Source organism: Enhydra lutris, unplaced genomic scaffold, assembly GCF_002288905.1.
Source record: "Enhydra lutris kenyoni isolate GAN:26980312 unplaced genomic scaffold, ASM228890v2 scaffoldscaffold20, whole genome shotgun sequence".
In the NCBI taxonomy this organism is placed as follows: Eukaryota; Metazoa; Chordata; class Mammalia; order Carnivora; family Mustelidae; genus Enhydra; species Enhydra lutris.
Window position 1 is genome coordinate 12,448,374 of NW_019154104.1, and position 22,193 is coordinate 12,470,566.

At 39.2% G+C, this 22,193-nt stretch overlaps 1 pseudogene; it reads right to left on the reverse strand.

Moving 5' to 3' along the window:
- Nucleotides 1-21,155: 21,155 nt before the first annotated feature.
- Nucleotides 21,156-21,978, reverse strand: LOC111148737 (annotated as a pseudogene).
- Between the last annotated feature and the right edge of the window lie 215 nt (nucleotides 21,979-22,193).

The following is a 22,193-nucleotide window of genomic DNA, read 5'->3' on the forward strand; positions in this document are numbered from 1 at the left end:
TGAAAACCCTTTAAAAAATTTTTATATATAATTTACAAAGTGCACAGAGAGCCAATAACTCAAGATGTTGTCAATTAAAGAAGTTAAAATATAAAAGGTTGAAACATTAAAACAATGAAAATAAATTACTCAGCTCTGCCTCCTTTTCTTTTCTTCCTTTTTATATTCTCTGACCCTCAAGAATTAAAAAATAAATAAATAAATAAAAGAAATGGCCAGAGAATATTCCCTCCTGATTGTATTTAGAAAGAAATGCTAGATATAGGAATGTCCCTCAGTGTATAGCTTTTCAAACAAGAACATTCCATTCAGTTCTTCTGACTCCTTACTGAATCGTAGCTGAATGTGATGTATACAGGCTCTGTCTTGAGATCCTGGTCACGGCGGTGTATGGCAGGTAGCACTGGCAGAGGTCAAGGGCTTCGGCTCCAGACAGTGGAAGTTCGGATTCTGGCTCCACGAATTATGTGTGAGTCTAGTCAACTCTTTTGATTCCTCTGAACTTCAGGTAGTTTCTGTATAAAACTATTATAGTAATAATAATAATGATGATGATAATACTGCTTTATAGAACTATCTGAAGTTTAAATGAGAAATTACCTATGAAGCTCCAAAAACAAAGCCGGTCATGTGGTAGCCACTCAATAAACATTATTATTACTATTATTATTATTATTACTATTATTATTATTATTGTCCCTTCTTTGATATGCTCCCTAAGAGTTGTTTTAATTTGTTCCTAAAAACCAACATCACCCACCACATTTCAAAATCACCTAATGTAAAGGAAGTCCTATCATGTACCTACAAGAACACAAAGGAGTCTTATACACATAAAATCAAGAAATAAAGCCTCTAAAACACAAAAAAATAAATTAACTAATATACTTTGTGTCATAACCTTAATGTCAGGTGAACATGTACATTGACCATTATAATGGACGTAATGTTACATTCTGTAACAACTACTCTGATAATTAAGGAGCTATCACCCAAACAGTAGACTAAAAAATCAGGCTAAATTTAACTTTCTTTTCCTAAACCTTTTAATAAAAAGTAATGTGTCCTCCCTATTTGGTTGATGCTCCACTGAACTTAAAAATAAATACATAAGTAAATAAATATTTAAGCTTTACATGTTAAATATATATTATATGAAGTTTTATATACTATATATATACACATGTGTATATACATATATGAATATATATATTTATATGTATGTATATATATGTGCGTATATTTATATGTATATATGTATATAACCACCACTGGAAGCAGAACAATTTGAATAATTAAAAATTATTTGAATAATTTGAATAATTTGAATAGTTAAAAAAATCAAAGAAAAGCCCAGTTTTATAGATAAGACAAGGGGTCTAACCAATGGCATGATTTCTGGTCGGTAACAAATTCACGCAATTTTAGTTGCCCCATTGGTAATAAGCATTCTTAGATGGTCAGTTCTTTTAATACGCAGTAAAGATAAATGAGACAAAATATGAAAAAAAAATCTGTGATCAATTTGGAAGATAACGTGCTTATAAATCCAAGTTGGCACTACTCTGAAGAACACAAATTTAAGCACTTCAGATGCAATAACTAGATGTTTGATGCAGAAACGACTCTTATTTCCCACCTGTTCTTTCATCCTATCCCCTTTCCAGGTGCCACTGTATAATTTTTCTCACAACCAGGCAATTACATCCCCTGAATTGTGTGGTTCGTCAGCTAACCATCTGCTTTCTAGGAGCAGTCATGTGCTGGGTTCACAATTTTCTTCATTCAAACCATGAGGAGGATGTAGAAATCTCAGGTGCGATATTTGAGGCATTATTTATTCTGGAATAATGAACTATAAAGATGAAGATTTTTGACCACCCTTGACTTGCTGGTGAAGTCCTTAGGGCATTGGAGAACAAGGCTGGGGAGGCAAGGAAGGTAGAGATCATGGTCACTTAATATGTGCATAGAAATATAAATAAATGTAAGTGACTATTTTTTCTTGATTGCACTTCCTCCTAGCATCCCAAACTGAACAGGCTGTAAATGTATGCCTCCAGACATCCAGAGAAAAGCAGCAATCTTAATTAGCCAAATTAAAACAGTAAGACACATCCGATTATCCCTTTTTAGTCTAAACCAGCTTCTAAAATGACAACTGATGTGAAAATAATTAAAGCAAGACAGACTGGAAAAAGAGGAGAAATAATGTATTTAGATTTTGAAGAGAAGTAATTAGTTTTGGCAGGTTATTTTTTTTTATGTAAATTGAAAAATTAGGTCTCCTAGGCAGAGGCAATACATTCAAGTGTCTGCATTTCTGGCACAACACGGGAGAAGAAAAAGTTATAATGAAAAGCAACAAAGATGAATTTCAAACAAGGAAAAGACTCCTTAAATTGTTACTTTTTTTAAAGGAAGACAGATTCCCAAAGAAATAGAATTCGTAGAATCTGTTTCAATAGTTCGGTATTGCTGTGGAGGAGAAAACAATCTTACTAATTTCCTAAGATTGTTTTTCCTCAATGCAGACACAGATTTTTTTTTTTAATTTAAACAGCTGTCTCTTCCTGTGTCATTCTGTGTTAACATTCATTAAGTTATGCTTCCTTCAAACTGTCATTTTTATATAGCTTTACTTCTCCTTTTCTGCTGCTCCGTTTTCTAGAAACCTAGACCAGTCTTCACTTGATCTTGAACTTGTAATATGCTATCCATTAACTTCTCCTGCCTGGGTTCACCCACACACATGGGCTTCAACCATCACAGACAAAATGATGACTCCAAAATCTATGAATCTAGCATTGTCATCCACACTTAAATATCCAGCTACCTATACTGTACTGAAATATACAGCTCTTCTTGCTGCCTTAATTTACCCATCGTGCCTACGGAAACTATGTGGTACCCTGATAGAAGAATGAACAGGATACATAGGAGATAGGAAGAAGGAAATGACAAATTCTACTTGATTTGCAGTGCAGATGGGCAGGAGGGGTGGTTGGGAAGAAAAGGTTTCTTTGTAAACAGCTGATCTTCCAAGCCCTTGTGCTCCAATAACCGCTACCACCTTAATAAAAGGTAATTATTTGGGGGATAAATGAAAAAAGAGTCCATTTACCAGCTTCCATGAACCACTGGTGGGATGAAGGTATGCACATAATATACACACACGTTTCTAGTTCAATAAACATTAGTAATTAAAACCAAGCCACTCCTTTCCTAACCAAGTCTTTAATTAATTAGATGATCCCCCATATCTGTATCTAAAATATACACAGAAGTTTTAATACATATGATGTTACTGAGAATCCTTGGCATTCTATGATTTATGTGTACAAACTGCCATATCCATTTACAACTCAAAATAATTCAAGTCTATTGGTTTCAAACCAATATGTCTATTGGTTTCAAAATTTCATTGAAGAGTACCTCCAGAAATCTCACATTCTTCTATGATTCTACATATGCAATGGGGCAGGCTTGAAGAAAATGAATGAAAGTACTAAGAGAGACCTGTGGTCTGAAGCTGATGGACAAACATGCAATGTACTCACTGTAGGGTCTCCCCTTCACAAAGGAAAACTGTATTTCCAGCATTCTTGGAGTTAGTCTGACGCTATGTGACTGACAGTTCATCAGTGGGAATATGAGCCCAAAAAAGGCAGTTAAATGTTGGTGTGTGTCCTTCTTGATCACCCTCTCATATCTGTACCCTGGAAGCCAACAGCTTGCACAGTGGAATTACAGAGCAGAAGGAGTTCAGACCCTGAGCCATAATTTAAGAGCAGCCAAGGAGGATCACCTGACCCATGAGTCAGAAATAAACCATTCTTCTGTTAAGCCACTGAAATCATGGAGATTTAGTTGTTGTCTCAGAATAATTAACCTATTCTAACCAACACAATGTTGTCAGAAATGGATCCACCAATACTTTTCCTCCTAAGTGAAATGAAGAAGGAATATCAAAAGATTATCGATATCTGGGGGCACCTGGGAGGCTCAGTTTGTTAAACATCTGCCTTTGGCTCAGGTCATGATCCCAGGGTCCTGGGATCGAGTCCAGCATCAGGCTCCTTGCTCAGCAGGAGGGCCTGCTTGTCCTTCTGACTGATGTTCCCCCTGCTTGTGCTCTTTCTTTCTGACAAATAAATAAAATCTTAAAAAAGCAAAAGCAAAAACTACTGATATCTTATCAACTGCACATAGTTAATATGAATGAAAATACTGTATAGAGTTAATGTTTCTAACTAGGGCTCTGAGGACAAATGGCCTAAGTCCAAAATCTGACTCTTGTCTTCTACTAGGTGGATAATCCTGGTCAAATTGCTTACCTTCCTTATACCTCAGTATCCTTATCTGTAAAATGGGGACATTATCACTCTACCTCATATATTTCTATACAGACTAAATGAACTATTCCCTGGAAAGAATCTACCACAGTCCCTGGCACAGAGCAAGCCCTATTGATAAATATTTAGTATTATGAAGAGATAGAATCACCCACAGTTCTGAAGAAACATGCTTTCCAAATTTAAGTTACTATTTATATAATTGGCTAAATGTTTCAGGGTTCCTTTCAATAGTCTCTACACAGGATAGCTGGGAGGTACAGTCAGGCAAGAGAGGGAGGTTTCTTTTCCTGAGCCCTGAACCCTTCGGACAGTGTCTGACTAGAGACCTTACCTGGGCAGTTATGCAGTGCAGTAGATAAATGGCGAGATCCTTCTAATGCCAATGAAGTTTTATAGATAACAACACTGCCTATTTACAACCTCAGTAAAACACTTTACAGTTTTACTGATGCCTCTTAATTTCTGTATTTGTGAAATGGCAGGAAATGATACGACAGGAAAGGCAAAACAACAATAGCAACAATAACAAAAAAAACCAAAAACCAAAAAACAAAAAACAAAAAACAATTCAAATGGCCACAAGGCTAATCTAATAAGAGCTTAGGAATATAACATTTTCTTAAACTCTATACTGCACTACATGCAATTATATGAATTGCATGAAAAAGAAATGCATCAAGAATTTCAGAGTCTGTATACACATATCACCATGTTTATACACTTTTAAAAAAGGGCAGATATTTACATGTATGGAGGTAAGAACACCTATTGCCAGGTAGTCCCTCATAACTTTAAGATACTCCTGGGCAAGAGAACCAAGCCTAGGCATATAAGAAACTACTTTTGCAGAAAGGAAACCATTTTTTCAAATATTTTTAGGTAACTTGAATTTGTTCCCCTATTCTTTTCTCTCTCTCTCTCTCTATATATATATATATATATATATATATATATATATATATATATATATATATCTGAGTAATACCTCTTTCCCTAATTTTAAGCATAAATTGACCCTGAACTTGGCAAAATCTGACCTCCTAAAATATACCCATATTAACGATAATGGTGATGATGATAATGATGAGTTCAATAGTTAAAAAAATGTATTGACTATTTACTATTTGCTAGATGATCTATTAAGCTTTTATACTTAATCTTCATTTAATCCTGATAATAACCCTGAAATAAAATATTATCGTCATCATTTTATGGATAAGAAAGATGTGATTTAGAGATTAACAAACATATCAAGGTCATGCAACTAAAGGTCACACGTTAGATGTGGAACTCAAATCCAGCTCTATTTTCTGTCTACTTAACCACCATGCTATATTACCTTCTATTCCCTCTCTCTTCCATTCTCTCTCAGTTATAGCATATTTCTTAATGCATAACAGTTGTGATATATCTAAATTATACAAAGCGTTCATGAATCACATCTTCAGAAACATGCTATTTCTTAATGCAAGCGATAGCTCTTTTCACTGCTCTGTAAAAGAAATGAAGGTCACTCACCTCTCCTTGCCTCAGTTTTCTCATGTGTCAAATAGATGAATAATTACTTATTTTTTTAAAGAGATTTTATTTATTTATTTATTTATTTGAGGGAGAGTGCAAGTAGAGGAAGGGGGAGGGACAAGCAAACTCTGCACTGAACACAGAACTGGGAGCCCAACACAGGGCTCGATCTCAGGACCCTGAGATCAGGACCCAAGCTGAAATCAGAGTTGGTGGCCCAACCAACTGAGGGACCCAGGTTCCTCCTTTAAAAAAAAAAAAAAAAAAAAAAGGAAAAAATATTTTATTTATTTAGTTAGTTAATTAATATTTTTTTAATTTCTTTAAGCATTATTAATCAACAGCAAATAACAGATTGCTTGGAGGCGTGATCATTATCAGCATAGAAAATGATGTCAGAGCAGAAGATACACTCATTAATTTAACAAATATTTATCCAATAGCACATACTGCCAGGCACTGTCTCAGATTCTGAGGTAACAAAAGTTGAGATTAGGGTAGTAGAAATGGACCTGGATAGGAAGAAATAATGACTGGGCATTTTCTAAGTGAAGGTTTTCTTTGTCTATAAAATGGTGTTAGATCAGTGGTTCTGAGAACTGGTTTGTGTCAGAATTACCAGACCTAACAAATCAGATCCTCAATTAGTGAGGTCCTGAGCATCTATATATTACTGACTCCAATAATTCTCAGTTGAGTTCCAGGGCACACACTAATATCTGAGATTCACTGGGCTGTGGGATTCTTTAGGGGCCTTCCAACGCTAATAATCTCTGCATTCTTTTTTACAGATTTTATTTATTTACTGGACAGGGAGATAGAGAGAACACAAGCAGGCAGAGCAGCAGGCAGAGGCAGAGAGAGAAGCAAGCTCCCCGCCAAGCAAGGAGCCCAATGTGGGGCTCGATCCCAGAACCCTGGGATCATGACCCGAGCCGAAGGCAGACACTTAATTGACTCAGCCACATAGGCATCCCTGCTCTCTGCATTTTTGATTCATGATTGATCCTGATTCTATCACAAAGAAAGGGACATCTCAAGGATAACTACGAGCTGCTCAACAGCATCTCTATGAAATGACTCCAGTTTGCAGAAGTTCATTCTTGAATTTCATCCATAGATACAGGATTTCAATCTTTTTTAACCTTATTTTCTCTTTTTGATGTTTTATGTTTTTTTAAAAAATCCAGCACATCTATTTTTAATTTCTAAGTTACATTCACATCCCTACTGTCTTGCGATGCAGTTTTAATAATGCTAATTAATGACAATGCTAGAAAGTGAACTGTGTGTGCATATAGATAATTTATAACATTTGTTTTACAATGACCTGGTAAGGAACACACACACACATACACACACATACACACACAATTTATTACAACTCCCACAACCTCTATTGTCAGCTCTACCTCTTTAGTATATATGATTGTCATAATAATTGTAGGCTCCCTTCCTCCCAATACGGATCATTACCTACAAACCTGAAATGAATTTAGCTTCATTGTCATTGACCTTACACATGATTGAGCACCATAATGCATAGGAAAGTATTCCGTAAACTGAAAGGCATCACATGGTGTACATTACTCTTATTTATCTACAGTACAGATCAAAACTTTATTGATTGAGCAAATTTTACAATTTTGAAGCTTTAAAGCTTTGGGGAAAAACAATTGTGAAAACCTTTGTATATGTAAGAACTATCTTTTTGAGGATATTTGTACAGTAAACAGTCTTGGAATTCAGAGAAAGTTTCTCCCTCTAGGGTAGCGGGTAGACTTATTTGCTATCCAGGGTAGTAGAGATGTTTCCCTCTAGACAAAAACTGGGCATATTCGTTAGCAATCCCTTATAAAATTGGGGCTCACTAACCTCAGGGCTCTTTATCTAGAACATGAGCCCACTGTGTGTGCACCATCAACCTAGGACCACCTTCTGTTTTCTCTGTTGAACTTGGAGGGGGTAGGAAGCACGACTGATGTGAACATGAAGTTCACACTGCCTCGCGCTGTGAGTAATAAAGTTCTCTGTCTCTGACCCAGAAAACTTGTGTCTTCTGCCAGCATTCATGAAATTATGCAAAGCAACAGTTTGTAGGCAGGGTAAAATCTCAGACTTTTTATACTGCTTGACAGGATGTAGTTGTATGATACTCTCACAGGACTAGGAAAGGATATTTAGCAAAAATAAAAAGTAATGCAATCTTCCATAGAGTTTGACATCTTCAAACTATTCTTAAAAAAAAATCAGTGTGAAAATCTTTCTCTTTCTCCCTCTCATCTTCCATCCCTCTTTCCTCTGTCTTTCTATCTCTTTCCTTTCTCCCCTATCTCCATCCTCCCTCCTTCCTCTCTTTGCACTAAATTTTCTATGCCAGTTTAAGTTGGTCCTACAGTTCTAATATCTATCTGCATTAGCATGTTCACTGTTCCAGGAACAGCATGTCCCTGAAAATCTCTGCTGGATATAAAACTTTCAAGCATAACTAATATGACAGCGAAATGAATTTCATTTAAATGAACAATGCATTTCTTGGCCTTCATGGGTCAAGGTTACAGTGGAGGGAACTGCCTTTGTTTACAATCATTTGTCATCCATCCACAAAAACCGAGTTAGCCTAGGATGTTTGTGTGTACACAGGAATGCCTTTCTTTTTAAGAGCACACTGTCTTTGGAAAACAAACCAAACATTACAAAGATGACAATTTAGAGTTCAGATCAACTACCTCCATTTGTTATTATAAATAGAAGGTGTAACAAAATGATTACTCAATTTTTCTTAACATTTTAACCAAATCATTCTTAACATTTTAGCCAAATCAGATATATCAGGAAAATGAACAGCAGTCCCCTAATCAAAGGGTATTGAGGATCTAAGTGAGACGTGACCCTAAATTCTGGGGTTATTGACTAAACCATTGTTGACTCCCTGAGTGGGCACACTTCCTGCCTGACATAAAAATTTACTATACCATGCTGCTTCCCTGATAAGTGCCGTCTCTTGCCCCTGCAATGGTGCTGTTTCCTTATAAATCCTTGTTTCCTACATTTTCTGACAGTAGAAACCAAAGCTATGGAGTGTCACATATCAACCCCATCAGTCTATAGAACTGGCATAGGAACAGCAAATTACTACCAGAACTTATATTTCACTATTCATCTACCCATTACTCAACAGCATCCTGAGCCTCTTTGAAGGACCAGGCATTGTGCTAGGCTCAGACGAATAGGCAATTCAAAAATAAACACCAACAAGTTATAGGAAATTTGAAATTTTATTTTATTTTATTTTTAAAGATTTTATTTGTTCATTTGAGAGAGACAGAGCACAAGCAGGGGAGAGGGGTAGAGGGAGAAGCAGGCTCTCCATGGAGCAGGGAAACAGACGTGGGGCTCAACCCCAGGACCCTGGGATCATCACCTGAGCTGAAGGCAGACACTTAGCTGACTGAGCCACCCAGGCCCCCCACTCTGGGAAATTTTAAAATGGTGTTCTAAAGAAATATGTGAAAGAATAAAAAAAGGATAAAACAATCGTTTCTGGAGTGGTCTAGAAAGTTTTCATCAAAATTTGACAATTCATTTGTCTACTCATGAACATTTGGGCATTTTTTTAGATGAATGAAAGTCATCAGGGCACTATAGCTAGAGGGAACAATATGCCAAGGTCTTATGTCCTTATGCAAGGAAGTGCAATGTAATTTTGAAGGCAACTCTGATCAATAGTCAATAATGGTTTTGAAGCTAGAAAATTCCAGGATCCGATTTATTTATTAGAAGATTATTCTACTGATGGTATAGCGATTATTGGGAGGAACAAGATAGAAACCTGTGCAACATTTCAGAAGTTAGACAAGAGCCATGAGAATGCCTTCTTTGAAAGGTGTTGCGAAACAGAGCTCCTGTGATTGAACCTTATTGTTGGATGTGAGAGCAAAGACTCAAAAGTGCCTCCATGTGTATGAAGGAGAGTGAAAATACAAGGAGTTCAGTATTTATAGAGTGTGCTACACTCCAGTGGGGGAGGGGGGGAATAAAACGCTAGGCAGAGATAATTGGAAATGTGAGCATGGGGCTCAGGAGAATATTTGGGTTTGGAAATATTATGTGGATTTGTGTGTCATATGAAAAGGAGTCATAACCATTGATTTAAATGCTGTGCCTCAGGGAAATAACAGAGATTTGGAACAGTATCGAACCCAGGATGGACTCCTAGGGAATGCAGATGTATAGTGAGAGAGTAGCAGAGGAGGTAGAACAAATGAAATAGAAAGATCAGTGGTTGGGGATCCTGGGTGGCACAGTGGGTTAAAGCCTCTGCCTTCGGCTCAGGTCATGATCCCAGGGTCCTGGGATCGAGCCCCACATCCAGCTCTCTGCTCAGCAGGGAGCCTGCTTCCTCCTCTCTCTCTGCCTGCCTCTCTGCCTACTTGTGATCTCTGTCCGTCAAATAAATAAATGAAATCTTAAAAAAAAAAAAAAAAAGAAAGAAAGAAAGAAAGATCAGTAGTCATGGATATAGAAAAGCCTCCAGGAAGCCCAAGAAAAGAATTTCCAAAGAGTCAACTAAAATGGTCAAGTAGTATATGTCATTGGCTTGCCAATAAATGGGTCACTCATGACACTGATGAAAAGGTTTCAGGAGAGTGGGGGGAAAGAAGCCAGTGTTTGCCTGGGAAGTAAATGGAGTCAAGAGAGTAGAGCTACTGAATATTTCCTCTGTCACTGGCTGCCACAGGGGTGCTGTGCAATCATATAGGCTGCCCCGGTCTGTGGGTATACACAGCAATCACCTGCGTCCATGGTCGCTCTTCCCCCCACCATCTCTTGTAGCACCACAGTCCAGGCCCATTCCTGGCAGTGGGGCAGGAGCAGAGAGAGAATTGGAAGAGGACCCCTCTATATGTGTTTAATATTCACAATGGACCCCCAAGTTGGAATTTTAATGTTACCTCTGAATGAAAGTGTACTAAAATCAAAGAGGTACTAACAAGACTGAAAGGAAAAAGATATTTAAGACTGGGTTCCAATACTAGACCCCATTATCTTGGCATACAAAAAGTTATTGCTTTTTGTAAAAATCAAGAGTGGATATCAGAATTACTTTTATATTACTATTAATATACAAAAAGTATTATTTATATTCTACAACGTTTGAAACTACATTTTGGCATTAAAAAAAAAAAATTCTTTAGGATGACCAGGAACCACCAAAGGGAAAATGGAATGGGCCTCTCTTGCTTCTGAGAGATCCTGATGCCAATCTCCCAGTAATTTCCTTGCATTTGGATGACTCTGCACCTCCACGGGCTTCTCTGCATTGATAAGCCAGTCGGCTACAAGTTCTGAATGACTGGGTTTCATTCCCTCTTCTCCCCTTCAGGTGGGCATCTTGGGTCACTGACCATTGTTTCTTCCAAGCAATGGTGACTAGTTCCACTAGAATTTCCCCCAGATGCACAGCTATCTCTTCAATTTGCTATATCCCACCTTCTCCCTCAGAACCCTAAAATGAAGTCTCCAAACTGGAAAGTGTGGCAATTAAGAAGGATGTCTCTCTCTGTCCTTTGAGTTTCACTCTCTCAAACAGGTAGCAAGGGCTCCACCACCCTCCTCCCCTTCCCCCACACAGGATTCAGACATGGGTCCATGAAGGTTGGGCTGGCAGGCAAATCTCATGGCAAACATCATGACATACTCAATATTACCCTGCACTCTGAGAACTGAGTTTTTCCCATTGGGCCAAGAAGCTTTCTTGTTTGTCCCTTCTCTTGGTATAATCCTCTTCCAAATAACTACTTGACCCTTGGAATCACTCAGCTCTAAGGCCAGTGCTCCTAGATCAGTGTCACCAACATCCTCTCCTGCCCCTTGACCACACCTCCTCCCCTCACCACCATGCGGTTCACTATAGGAATTACTCTAGGAATTTATTGAACTCGTGCTATGTACCCAGCACTGTCACAAGTGGTTTATTTCTCTTATTTCATTTAATCCCCACAAATAAAAACTTATAAAGTGTTCATGCCTCCATCTTTGCAGATGAGAAAACTGAGTTTCAGAAAATTATTTAAGTTTTCCAGCACCATGCAAAACCAGACATTGAACCAGGGCCTACCTCTGCTGGGTTCCAAAGTCCAAGCCCTTGTCACCACATGGTTCTCTAAGTATTAGGCACTGAGGGGCAAGCACAAGGCAGGTGCTCTGTCCACGTCATTCTCTACTGTACCTGCAGTTCCTAGTACTAGGAATGGAGCTGAGGAGGTAGACGTGTCAACTGATATTTGTTGAATAAATGACAAACAGTGGAAAATAAATCTTCCCCTACAGCACCATTCCTAATTGACTTTGGAATTGGCTTTGGGATGCAAATTTCAGACATATTTATGAACCTCTAGCCAATCTATTATTTAGTACTTATTCCATGGAATATACATTGCCTTATTCTGCTGGGCTTTATGAAAGAAGCTAAGGCAGAGAAATGCAATTCCTACCCTTCTGGGTTTACCAGTTTGACAAAAGAAACAAACAAGTAAATAAACAAAACTCATGTGCATGGCCAGAGCATCCCAGGGAGTTCTGAGATGTGAACAGAGGTCAGCCTCCAAAATGTAGAGCAGGGCAGAGTGCTGGAGAATGAGCCTGGGAAGGGAGGGGAGGATAACCAGCACGTTACAATAGAACATGGGCTGCACAATGAATACTGTGCTCTATCTAGTTTAAACCCCTTCCTTTTTGACTCCAAGAATAGTTTATCCAAGCCAAACTATCTACTCTTGAAGTTCGGGTGGAGGAGCTCATAATTAGAGATCTCCACAGAGACCAGTATTCAAGGCACTGCCAGTGCTCCTAACCTGGCTGGAAATGGCTGTCCAGATCCAAGTATACTCACCCAAGGTGCTGAGTGTCTTCCATTTGCCCTTTCACTCCCTTGCATTTCTTCATCCTGCTCTGCCCTGGGAAGCCAATGACCTACTTGTTGGTTGGTTCTGCAGATGAGCAGGACCCATGGGAGTTGGACAGAAAGAAAGAGGAGGGTGAATTCAGGGCATATCTATTACCCTAGCTCCCCCTCTCTCTTTTCTGTATCAAATCCAATGGGGCTTCTGCTCCTTGTACCGAGCTCTCTCTCTCTCTCTCTATCAGCTGGCTAACTACGCCTTCACAGGTAGTATGTGTGTGTTGCCCTGTTACTGTCTCCTGAGTGTTGCTCACCAAGTGTTGCTTCCCTATTTTCTGTCAACATCTTCGTAAATGGTCGCTTCAGAAAACTCTCACCAATAGACCCAGTTTGAGGCATAATCATCTGTTTCCTACTAGGACCCTGCCTGACTGACAAACCAATACTACGGAGATACACATCATTGAGAGAAGGAAAAAGAAATAGTCTGCCCATGGGAAGTGAAAACAGACTTATGGAAACTTAAGACGCTACTCTTTACAAAGCTGTATAATTTGTTTAATTAAGGTCTAAAGCCATAGAAGCTATTAGATTCCAGATAAGTCTTCATGAGTAGTGTCATACCATGTGTAAACCAGAAATGAAATTCTCAATCATTCTCTCTTCCTTGCCCTGGGATCCCATGCTTTCTCTCTTCTTATTTTCTAAAACAGGAGGGGAAAAGTCTTCACTTTCCTCAAGTGCCACTACAATCAGACAGTGAAAGGATTAATGAAAGCTTATGTACCTAATGATCCACAATCTCCTTAGATTATTTAATGGAAATCACATGCCATTCATGACACACAAGCACTCTCTTAAAAGCACTCTGGGGAGTTATTCATAAGAATGTTGTGGCCAGAAGGTGAAGGCTTACAAGGGCTTGTTGAGGTGCAAGTTGGAATGTGTGAGATGTGTAGTTTGAGTTAGCAAAAAGTACGGGAACTAGGGGATTGCCGTAATAAATCACCAAAAAGTAGAGGAAATGCTATAAAAACGATGGCCAAGTCAAGGGATATTCACTGTCCTCCAGGATGTGGATTTCAAATTTTGCCCTGCAAATTCAGCAATTCTTAACATATTCTTTAATATGCTTATAATTATTTCTTTATTACACAGTCCATATATTTTATATTTAACCAGATGTTTTCTCCATTCAGAGACACAACTGTCTTCTACCTTTTCCCTCCCATGACTCAGTGGAATTCTGCCAGGTGAACAAGGAAAGTTTGGCGCTTTTATCCTTGCACAACTATGCTAGCCACACCATAGGCAAGAGCTGAACACTCGCTAATATATTATTTCCACATCTTAATTGAAACAACTGCTGTCTGGAGAAGTTCTGAGAAAAGTGCCTTTAGGTGACATGTGTGTAAACACTGAGACCGCTCTGAATGGGCAACTGTTTTCATGGGGTGTGCGGGGGCAAGGCGCGTCTGCGGGTGTTTTGTTCCAACTATAGAAGAAAAAGCTTCATGGTCAGTCATGGACTAGATATCTCTGAGGAATCTTTTAAGGCACTTTAACAGTTCAAAGCTCTGTTGAGATATGAATAACAAGTCATCATTTGGACAAATAGGGGCAATACAGTTTCAAATTGGTTGAAGCTGGAAAACTGGAGTTTACTGAGTTTGCTTATTCAGATCACGTTTATTTCTTCATGATGTTCTAACCATAACCACGCCAGGACTCACACTGACCAATGTCATTTGACTATGTCATATCTTAAATCCCAAAGTATGAAATTTTATCTTCAGTTCTAACATATTTTTAAATACTTTGTTTAAACCTTATGAAGCCAGGATCCTTATCTTACCCTATTTGATAGTGTCACTCAGGCTAAGTGAATTGGCTAAGAATACACAGCTAAGAAAGTAGCAGAACAAAATTTAAAGCCAAGTTTTTCAAACCTAAGTTGTGGCCCATTTTTACCATGCAGGCAATTCCTACTTTTGGCCAAAGTGCTTCTCTTCTTGATGTACAATTTGGGGATGTCAAGCCATCCTGAACTTATATTTATATTTAAGTACTTAAATATAAGTACAACACAATCCATAGGCAAAGAACCTCCAAATATACAGGATGTTCCTGGAAAGCGCCGTTTGAGTGAGATATGAAGAGATGCTTTTTGCTCTGTTTCATTTGCTCATTTTCTAACATGACTCAAAAGAAATTATTTTGGCCTACATCTCAATCTATTTGAAATAAAATAAAATATGTGTCTTATGCTTTAATTTGAGGGGGTATAATAAAATAAGAATATGGGATATAAGGCACCCTCTTCCCTGTTTCAAAAGTTCAATTGGTCTCTTAGCTACTGTCCTCATCATATCGAAATGCCTTCTACAGAGATGGATGTTTCATCATGAAGTCTTTCTATTGCTGGCTATGGCTTATCTTTATGAATCCCCTGGGCAAAATGCATTCTCCAAGTGCATCTTTCCTTCTAATTCTTCCCAGCAAATGTTCTAAGTGGGTAGTTTTATCTGACCACTTGCCCCTAGAGTGTGATCATATTCTGCAATCTCTGAGTCCCAGGAGAACTCAGGAATCCCAACACTGAAATGGGCATTGGACCAAGGCAAAAAAGCAGCTGAGGTACTAGGGGAAAAAGACAAGATGGAAAGGGCCACTTTATGATGTGCAGCCCATATCTGAAACTTTTAGTGCTTCAGTGGGAATTTAAGTCCATCAGTGATTCTTCTGCTTATCTTCCTGGGAGTGGTAAAAGAACAGGGAGGGTTGGGCCTCTTGTAACTAAAGGAAACCAACATCAACATGAAAAGGTATTAAAGCATCAAGAGGGAATGCAATAGTGTGATCCAGTCAAATTTTCAATTTAGTGAGTTTAGTAACTCACACTGCAACATTCTAGAGAATGGATTACTTTACTTACAGATGAAAGCCACACTAAGGATGACAGATAAACAGAAACACAAAGTGAATTTCTGATCAAAACCCAATAGGGTGATATAGACCCACAAAAGAGTGGTGGAAAAGAAAAGTCAAAGTCCTCTTTGAAATAAGAACATATTAAATGTCAGTTGTTGATTTTTTTTTCTCTTTCCACCTGGCGGTGTCTTCAAATAGCAAATGTTTAACCTCCAGTGCTAAGGATTCTTATTAATTCTCAGGACTTTGGAAAATAAAAATTCAATCCAGATCCAAGAGATGATAGACAAATGCCTTGAAATTTAAAGTGTTTTGGGGCATCCACTGACAAATCACACTTAAGCTATCAATCAATAATTGCCACTCTAAAGAATATTGGAGAACACCAAAGCTGGCAAAAGACCTCCAGGCCCATGTGCTTATATATATTCAACATGGAAGCAAAAGATTGATGGATACGAATACTATCCAAGAAACTTTGTGAATATAAACTCTGTTGACAGTGTTACTTTCATTTCCGAAGCATTTCTGATTTCTGATTTCTGAGCAAACCACAATTTAAGAAGCTCCAGTGTTATTGGTTCCGAGCCACACATCCAATAGGTATCATGGGCCATGAAAATAAGTGGAATCTGCTTTCTACTTTAGCAAATCTCCTTTCTAAACACCAGCTTTCTAAATAGGGTAAGTCTTAAGTGTTTTTTTTCTTCCTACCATGGTATTTACTTCTTAGGTGAATATAGTTTGGGTAGTACAACATAAGTGCACAAAACTAGAAAAAAGAAAGGACTGTGTTACTATCCTAAAGAGAATCCATATATTTCAACATATACCTCAAGTTCAGTTTTTCTAGTTGATAAGACTAAATTATCAAAGTAAGGTCAAAGGAAAAATGTCTTATAGGCACTTCTTTTTATATCCACAGTAGTTAAAGGAACATTTCTGGCATTTTTTTTTCCTGTTCTAAAAGTAATTCATGTTTAACTTTTTTAATTTGGAAAATACCATACAATCTATTGAAACAAATAATATAATCTATAAATGCATCACCTACTGATTACTATTAATATGTGTTATACTTCTTTACAATGTATTTTTTTTACATATATATTTAATTGGTATGCTATGCTTCACCAATTTGGAGTTCACAACCCTTTTTTTGTTTGTTTGTTTTTTAAGATTTTATTTATTTACTATTTATTTGAGGGGGGAGGGGGAGGGGCAGAAGGAGACTCCTCACTGAGCACAGAGCCTGATGTGGGGCTCAATCTCACAACTCTGAGGTCATGACCTGAGCTGAGACACTCAACTGTCTGAGCCACCTAGGTGCCCCCACAATCCTTTCAACATGATGAAATGATGCAGTCACCCAATCTAGAGATTTGAGACCCATTCCCGATTCTTTACTTTTCCTTAGATGCCACTCACATTCAGTAAGTCATCAAATACTGCAGATTAAATTGCTTTTAGTCAAATATAGCACTTTGTTTCCCCTCTTTTAACCAGAATGCTACTGCCTTACCTCAAGCTGTATCAATGCTCATCTTGACTATGGAACTAAACCTAATTTAGATCACTAGTCTTGTTTTAAATTTCAACTCATCTTTCACATTACTTACCAAATTATTATTTTTAGTGCATCAAAGATTGTGTTATTCTCCTATTCCACTAATTTTCTATTTTCCTGGAAAAGTGTTGAACTCCTTAATATGGTATAATGTTATCCATCGTCATGGTTTCATCTAACCACTCTTTACTCTGGCTATATTCACTCATCCTTCCTTCCTACTATGTTCCAACTATTTTGAGCTGCTTCCATGTCTCCAAACCACCAGGGTAATCTGTGCCTTGCCTAATGCTTTTGATCATTCTATTCCTCAATCAAGGATCATCATTTCCTTTCTGAAAACCTCTCTCACTCTTCCATCACTTTCCAAGTAGAAGAATCACACCCTCCTTTATACATCATGCTGTATGATTTTTCCCTCTATATAATTCTGCCTTCATCTTTTATGTGTTTCTCCTTCCCCTAAAAAATGGTACTTCTTCATGTTAGAAACTGTGTCTTATTCATCTTTGTGACCCCAGAATCTAGAGTTCAAACCCCAGTACAAAAGAAATGTTCCAAAAATTTCATAAATTAATGGACTATAAGAGTAGGTATTGCTCTGACTATTCATAAATGTCAGTCAAAAACTTAGGTTGAATATCAACCTGAATATTAACTTAAATATATTATTCCAATTCCTATGCCATGTTCACACTGTATTTATCCATTTTATACTTTGTTGAACAACCACAAATGAAGGGCAAATTCAGCCTATTTAAAATCCCCATGGAATGACAATTCATAAAATGCTATAAAGAGATGAAACTCAGCAAACACCACAAAGACATTATGAGAAAATTGTCATACACTAAATCCGCTCAGGACTGTGGGGTGCTTAACTGATAGTCACATTTGTTTTGGGATGTTTGCCTAGAAATGTTCTTTTAATAAATGTACTAAATAAGATGCATAATTTAGTTCCTTTTCTGTAGCCTGTTGGCCAACTGCCAACTCCAGCTCCTGCTCCGCCTCCCTTCTTCCCTCCTTCCTTGATCTCTTACCATCTCTTTCTTGGGTTTGACTCAGCACCAAGGTTACCTGCTGGCCTAGTACAAACAATCTCATTAAAAAGCCATCACAGTTGTGTCTGATGGCTTCATTCCTTCCCCAATGGCTCAATTTATATCTTCCTTTGGAACAAATAGAGAGCAAGTTCTCTCCAGGATGACTTCATCCAGCTGTACTACATGCACACTGGCAGATAATAAGATCAATGAGGACACTTTCCTTTGTTGGGTAGACGAAAAAAGATGAAAAGAAGACTAGCTTTCCTAGTCTTCCTCTACTTATCACCTTGGAATTTGTTAAGGTTCTACTTTCCTTTGGAGGCTATCATGGTCAGTTCTCAAGGTTTCTTTTCTTGCTTTTATGTAGCCTCAAGAAAACATCAATAAGCTGAGAATCAAAAGACCTTGCTTCAAGATGAACTATTGAAAAATTAGTTGGTATTTGGAGAGGGGTCAATACACACATAGTCTAGGTCCAATGGCAATATAGCTCCAAATCCTAGGTTTGTTAAGTTGCAGTCTGGCTTATGAGAGAAATCATTTGTTTAGATGCTTCCATGACCAAGAGACAAAGCATAAACATGTGAACACAATAGATAAAGGCATTTCACAGACAAAGGGAAAGGAAATGGGGGGAGAAGAGGCCACAAGAGCAGCTTTGTGCTCCTCTGATTCAGTGACAAGGGGTCTATGATGATGACACTCCTTGGAATTCTGGCTTGAAAGCTACAAGAAAAAATCCACACCCAGTGAAGTCCCAGGCCATAAAACACAGCAGAATTAGAGAAATCTTGGTTTAGGGCTTGGGAAACATCTGTTTTCTCATTGCAAAAACCTCCACTAGCTCTCCTTTCTTTCCCGTAGGGACCCTATCCTGCTCCCTGGTACCCAGGAATCTCCTGGTGGGTGACGGGAGAGGGTACCACAGCAACCTGGGCAGGTGGTCTACTGCACAAGAAGAAGAGGGCTAGTAAAGGCAAGGAACAGTAACGCACCTCTGAACTGAGCTGGCTGGCATGAGGTAGTTTGCTCTTAAGGGCACATAACCATCAAGGGGATTTGGATGTGGGGATTTTACCACATGACTCTGGGTCAGAACATCTCTGATGGAAGAGAGGAAAAACCCACCTTGGAGCTTTCCATGATCCCACTGAGTACTGAGTCCTCCTCCAGCTCCAGCTGTTCCCCAGCGGCCGCTGGTCTTTAGCATGATTCAGGAACAGAGGAGAAGGGGCAGAAATGATAGCACTGCTCTACCAGGACTATATCAATGCTCCAGGAGACTTTACAGTGGGCAGAAAGCTCTATAACTGGCCAGTATCTGGTCCCAGGTTCAGGAAATCCTGCCCATTTTGGGAAAAAAGGGAGTGTCATATTAGCTCCAAACTTCTATAGGGCAGCCACTTCCAACTGCCCTTTCCCACCTAGGCCAAGGTCTGGTGTGAAAGCTTCCGGTTTCACTGGAGCTGCCTAGAGCCCAGGAGAGTTCAGTTCTTTAAGTGGAAACTGGATCAAAACTGACCTGCAAGGGAAACTCAGGCATAAGGCTTATGACATACAGCCAAGAGAAGCTGGGAATGGGAAAAGCCATCCCCCAAACTAGCACCCTGAGCAGCCCCAAGTCCTCTCAAGATCCATCCTTTCCCCTCATCCTGACCTACAGGGCCCATTCCAGAGGGGAAGAGCAAGGGTCAATTTGTCTATATCAATAAGATGCTATCTGTTTGATAGCATCTGCCATAGGCCTATGAGTTCTCCAAGTATAAGAAAGGAGGAAGAAGGAGCCCAGTGCAGACTGGGTCATGGGAAGCAAGATCACAGCTGGTTCAACCTCAGGTGCTAGACAGAAACACCTCTAGTCATGTCAAAAAATGGGCAGAAGATATGAACAGACACTTCTCCAATGAAGACGTACAAATGGCTATCAGACACATGAAAAAATGTTCATCATCACTAGCCATCAGGGAGATTCAAATTAAAACCACATTGAAATACCACCTCACACCAGTTAGAATGGCCAAAATTAGCAAGACAGGAAACAACATGTGTTGGAGGGGATGTGGAGAAAGGGGAACCCTCTTACACTGTTGGTGGGAATGCAAGTTGGTGCAGCCACTTTGGAGAACAGTGTGGAGATTCCTTAAGAAATTAAAAATAGAGCTTCCCTATGACCCTGCAATTGCACTACTGGGTGTTTACCCCAAAGATATAGGTGTAGTGAAAAGAATGGCCATCTGTACCCCAATGTTCATAGCAGCAATGTCCACGGTCGCCAAACTGTGGAAAGAACCAAGATGCCCTTCAACGGACGAATGGATAAGGAAGATGTGGTTCATATACACTATGGAGTATTATGCCTCCATCAGAAAGGATGAATACCCAACTTTTGTAGCAACATGGAAGGGACTGGAAGAGATTATGCTGAGTGAAATAAGTCAAGCAGAGAGAGTCAATTATCATATGATTTCACTTATTTGTGTAGCATAAGAAATAACATGGAGGACATGGGAGATGGAGAGGAGAAAGGAGTTGAGGGAAATTGGAGGGGGAGATGAACCATGAGAGACTATTGACTCTGAAAAACAGTCTGAGGGTTTTGAAGGGGCAGGAGGTGGGAAGTTGGGCCAGCCTGGTGGTGGGTATTGTGGAGGGCACGTATTACATGGAGCACTGGGTGTGGTGCATAAACAATGAATTCTAGTACACTGAAAAGTAATTTAAAAAATAAAATAAAAATTAAAAAAAAAAAAAAAGAAAGAAAAGAAACACCTCTAGTCTTCCAAGGTGGTTAAGTCCTTCTAAAACGGCTGTGTTTGCATTGGAATCTAGCTAGCCCAGGGGTGATGCCATTGGCTTGGTGATTGGTTCTTGTGTTTGAAGTCACTGACATGAACTTGATACTGTTCTATAGAGTTCAGGACTATCTTATACATCTTGTAGGGGTAGCCCTTCCCAGCTGATGAGTCAGGACAGCAGGTCGGCCAGCCGCTCATTGTGTGCTATGAGTTTGAGCTTAGTTTCCTATTTCCTGTGTTTCTTGCCCACAGAATGTTGTGGAGCCATGACAAGGTCTTTGAAAGTCACCTGGCAGAAGCTGCCAAACTTGTCTTGGTCTATCAGCTCTATTCTGGTGCAAGCCCCACACATTAACCAACTGCTGCTTCAGCTTTAAGTTCTTTGCGTGGATCTTCCCCCTGGGCCACAACAGTGAATGAAAAGGTCGTGTTACAAATGGGGCAGCATTGGTTCTTGTCTTTGCCTCTGTGGGTCTTCTGATCTGCATATAGCTTCTTTGTTTCCCCCTTTAATATCTCCATTCGGTGGATTGCTAAGAAAACCTTCACTTTGTTGGCATGTTTGTTTTGTTATTGTTGTTGTTGTTGTTGTTGTTTGTTTGTTTGTTTTTGCCTGGAAGTGTCCCAGCTTCTGGGATTCAGAAATGAGCAAGAGACAGGAGTTCTGAATCAGGTCCTCCACTTTCTCCCTTCCCACTGATTGGGCCCAGGACACGGCTTCCCACAGGCGGTGCGCCCTCTAGCGGTCAAGGTGCGGCCCATCCCGTTCCCGTCCTCGCTGCTCTGAGCTCTTGTATGGCCTGGGCCCTCCGGAGTACACGGACCCCATGGTACACAACCAAGGACACTCCATCTTTCCCGCAAGCCTGAATCAGCTAGCAGCCACTCTTAAACCTTGGTCTCTACTTTCTGCATCTTTAAAAGAAAAAAGTAATATATAATAAGCACTGCCTAACAGCACCCCCACCCAACACACACCATCATTTGACCTCCTTACAAGATCAGTATGTCAGAATAACCTGAATTCTGTTATTCTCCTTTCTAGTTGAGGATGTGTGTATTCTTTGA